General features: G+C 42.0%; 1 protein-coding gene across 1 annotated transcript in view; it reads left to right on the top strand.

Annotated features, from left to right (window-relative positions):
- Nucleotides 1-4,719, top strand: part of Ncbp1 (nuclear cap binding protein subunit 1) — a 38,889-nt gene that overhangs the window by 821 nt on the left and 33,349 nt on the right. The window lies entirely within an intron of this gene.

The following is a 4,719-nucleotide window of genomic DNA, read 5'->3' as shown; positions in this document are numbered from 1 at the left end:
GTAAGTGCCCTCGGCCTGGCCGCCACGGGGGACTGAGAACTGAGGCCAGGCTGCTTTGATCCTCAGGTCTCTAGGGAACAGATAGGCAGCCCTTTCTCCCCGGGAAGGGTTCTGGGAGCCCAGGAAGGAGGTGGCTGGCGCGGCTCGGGTGTGGCTAGTGGCTTCGGGAAAACGACGGCCTCCCCGCTCCCCCAGCTCCTTCGGTCATGGGGAAGGAAGGCCTGATGAGCCCCGTGGGCAGACCCGACCTGGTGTCCGCCGACACGTAAGACGTTTGACGATTCACTGCTGAGCTTGGAAATGCACGTGTGTCTGGGGCTGTCCTTTGGGATCAGTTAGTGACGGGGATGTAGTGGACCAGTGTTTCCGTTTTAACCCTCCAGGGTGCACCTGGAAGGGACCCTGGGAAGACAGGAAAAGAACAAAGCTATGACAGAGGTCGGCTGAATTGCAATCTGAGCCCTACTCCTCCAGCCACCTTGATTTCCCTGTTCTAAACGTCAAGGAAAGAATTTTGTGTCTTCCCAACACCCCAAGAAACAGACACGTGCTGTTCCGTTGGATTGGCCTTAATCATGTTCCTCTGTTTAAGAAAGTGCAGGAAAACCACCCTGAGTAGACCAGTAAGTCTCATGTCGGCTTTGATAGTCGCCAGCAAGGAGGTCGTTGTGTTACCACCATAAAAAAACAAGCTCAATTCTGTACCGTTACTGCCCTTCAAGGACACGGGCACACACGAGAATGAAACTTGGAGCTGTTGATATTTTTTAAAATACTCTTTGAAGAGTGTGTGTCGTTAAGACAAGAAAGACTTTTGGAGCCAGGTGGTGGTGCGCGCCTTTAATCCCAGCACTCGGGAGGCAGTGGCAGGCGGTTCTCTGTGAGTTCAAGGCCAGCCTGTTCCACAAGAGCTAGTTCGAGTATTAGAACCTAAGGGTTTAGGTTCAAAACTCGACAGCTGCTATTTACTATGTGATCTTGCCAGAGTCACATCACTTCCTTAAACCTGAGTTTATAATGTGGAGTAATATTAAGCCTTTTTGCTTTTATGAGATACTGTGCTCATCAATAGTTCGTTGTGTTTATCTATCAATTATTAATGTCTCAGAGGTAATATACACAGATAAATGCCAACATCATAAGAAAAAAAAACCCGAAGCAATGCAATTGGATTAGCTTTCTCTCTTGGAATGTTAAGACCATCAAGTAGAATTACACATTGTAAGTAGAATTTTTAACAGTGAAGCCCCAGATTTCTGCTAAGGGGTACCTGAGAGGATAGCCTAGGCTGTCAGTGCCCAGATGCACCAGTGCAAGTCAGCACTCTGCCACATCGGTCATTATAGCTACCCTCTGTGCTTGGGTTTCTTTTTCTTTTTCTTTTTTTTTTTTTTTAAACATGGTGGTCTCTTGTGTGATGCATGTACAGAACACAGGAAATAAAGGTTTTCTTTGCTGTGCATTTGATTAGTGTACTAATTAGCTTTGGATGAGAGAATTTGTCCTTGGCCTTGTCTCTCGCTCTTCCCCTTCTCTCTCCTCACTTTACACTTCTTTTCTCCATTCTTTCTCTCACTTCCAGGCTACCTCTGAAGTGAGGGGGAAAGGTCACTGGAGAACCAACTGGAGAATCAGAATATAAATATATAGAAAACCTCTTTTGTTTTGGTTTGGGAGGCTTGCGTAACTTTTTGGTTATAATTGGCTTTTTTTACCCCAGCTAGCAGCTACATCATTTTCCCACAGTGTGACTACAGAAGCCTTATAATAATTAGGACAAAGTGATGTAAAATTAAACATCTCTTAATCAAAATTAGCAAGTCATTGAGTAGTGGAAAGGTTGTTTACAATTTCTCCAGTAGTACACATTTGGAAACATTGTTAGAGTTTGATAAACAGTTTAGTGATCTAAGTAAAAAAATATGGTGCTCTTTAGTGAAGTATCTACAATTTTAAAAAATTCGGATGGCTGTTATAAAGGTGGCTTAAGATTTTAAAGGCATCAAATAGATCTGAGTATTTCTGAGTTATTGTCAGCTCTACTCTGACTTTCCCTATATTGGGCTATGGAGCAGTGGCATCTGCATCTTTATTCTCTCTCCTTGAATTCAGCAATCTGGTTACAAAATATTTGAAGGAAAAGGCCTCAGTACTGAATGTATAATGTATAGTCACCCCCCCCCCATTCCTTAAATGATACACTGTCACAACTATTCACATAACACTTATTAGGTAGTATAGGGATAATGTAAATTATCACAATATTCATAGATCATGAGCAAATACCAGCAGCACTTTATAGAAGGGACATGAGTATCCTCAAGTTTCAGTGTCTGAGTTGGAACCTCATGGACTTGCTGATCAATTTCCTAATTACTTACAGTACAGTAGCAGACAGTATAACAGTGGAGGCTTCCTCCCATGTATCAGTGAAGTGTAGCGTAATTCATCCTATGATCGCAGGATTGTGGAGAACAAAGTGAGGTAAAGGGTATAGGGACTACAGAGAGAGACTGGTCAGGTGAGGCCTCCCTGCAGATGGGCTGTGATATGAGTGATGTAAGGAACAAGCCATATGGATGTTTGAGAAAGCAGAGGTCGAAAGGAAATCATGAGGGTAGTGCTCAGGTTAGAGGTTTCTGTCATGTTCAGAGAAGAGCAAGGAGGTCGTTGTTGGTAGAAGTGAGAAAGTAGGGGTAGAAGTTATGAGAGATAAGAGCAGAGAATTTAGATGAGGCTCTTTATTACCTTACTGGGCCATTTTAAACATTTGTGCTAGGACAATATACTATTGGAGAGTCACAGAGGTAGTATTAGATAAAGTTCCTGTAGTTTATTTAGAGACACAGAAAGGGCTATCCTAAATGGAAAGTACCAAATCTATCGTAGTCTTAGACACTTAAGACGGGCTCTATGTGACTGCCTTGTAGTCCTGCTGTCTGGAAGTATGTAGTCCAGGCTGGAACTACCATGTCCTGATTGTAGCCTAGGTTAGCTGCCCCTATGTTCCCCCAAGATGTGGACCACTATGTCTGGCAGTCATCGATTCCTTTAAAATGTCTCTGAACCTCTTCAATTACTGTTGAAAATAAATTTTATCAGTGTTAAGTCTACTGTTTTATCGTTAAAAAGGAATTTAGGTGGCTCAAAATCTTTGTGGTTCAAAATCTTAGTCAAAAGTCCAGAGAACCTGTTCAATCTTCTTCCACTTAGGTCTTTATCTTTTAGACTGTGATTGATGTTTTTAAATTTAACTGTAGAAAGAAAAACTGAAGAGAAGTGAAAGGCTTGTTATGCTGAGGGATAGTATACTTTGTTTCAGCGGTAATTTTTTTTTTTAAGCAATAGAAACATTACCTTGTATTCAATAATACATGACAAAAAGAAGCATTTACTGGTCCTGCATATCTGCTCAGACCCTGTAGTGTGGACCACTCAGAGTAAAAACAACACAGTAATTCTTAGTTACTTTCCGGTTTTGTCTTTGGAGCCCTACAACTCAAATTTGGGGTGCTGCATGGGGTGAAGGGCAGTGGGCAGTGATTAAGGCCATCTTGAAGTACATTTCTTTTTTTTCTCTGATAATTTTTTTATTACTTTATAAATAATAAATTTATAAATTTCCACTTCCTCCTCCCACTTCCCTCTCAGTGGTGATATTTTTAATCAATTAAATTTTTGTTTTATATCTGTAGTCAAAGTATATTACTTTTTTTGACTGGATTTTGTTACTTTTTTCTTTTATTTATGGTGTTGTTTTTTGTCTACATTGTGGATCCAAACACATCTGATCCTAATAAGGGTATAGGAAATAGTACATTGTATCCGTGTACATTAGGTTCACGTTGCAGTGGGAACATTGTTTGGTGTCTTGTTTGTTTGTTCTGTTGTCACTTCCTCCACCACCATTTGGTCTCCCTGGGTGGCCCTGTCTGTCCTGAAACTGACTGTGTGTACCAGGTTGGCTTCAAACTCAGATCCGCCTGCCTCTGCCGCCAGAGTGCCAGGATTAAAGGTGTGCACCATCATGCCGGGGTGTTTTTTTTTTGTTCTTGTTGTTTTAAGAGCCCTTGGATGGTTGTTAGCAAAGGTCTCTTCTCTGCACTAGCTAGTGTGTATAGCAACATGTAATTGTAGCAAATCTATTGTGAAACTTACCTAGCCATGTTTTAAAGCCTGTTTTGGACTATAGTGCCACCATAGACTTGTTTCTCATTCGTTGTTCAGGGTATGAAAATGGTCAACTCATTTCCCAAAGAGTGTTTTAAGTTTTCTCTTTAGAGTGTCTAAGACAGTGGTTCTCAACTTTTCTAATGCTGTGACCCTTAATACAACTCCTCATGTGGTGACCCCAACCGTAAAATTATTTTGTTGCTACTTCATGACTGTAATTTTGCTACTGTTATGAATTGTAAATACCTGATAGCTGAGATTTGACCTCCAAAGGGGTTGTGACCCACAGGTTGAGAACCGCTGGTCTGAGGTATCTACCTGCCTTTTTCTTACTCCAGCTGATTTTTTTTCCCCATGGATTTGACCAGGGTAGTTGATCAAGGAGCTCCAGGGATCTGCCCATTTCCATGCTCTCTGCCCCCGTCAGGTTACAGACAGGTGTAATTCTCATGGTTGCTCAGCAGGCGCCTCACCCACTGAGCTACCCCCATTTCCAAACAGTATGGATGTTGTTTATGTGCACATGGTGTATGTGCCATGTAGAGG

The sequence above is a fragment of the Chionomys nivalis genome, chromosome 16 (genome assembly GCF_950005125.1).
Source record: "Chionomys nivalis chromosome 16, mChiNiv1.1, whole genome shotgun sequence".
Lineage (NCBI taxonomy): Eukaryota > Metazoa > Chordata > Mammalia > Rodentia > Cricetidae > Chionomys > Chionomys nivalis.
Note: the sequence above shows the minus strand (reverse complement) of the source record. Positions and strands in the feature narration are given on the sequence as shown.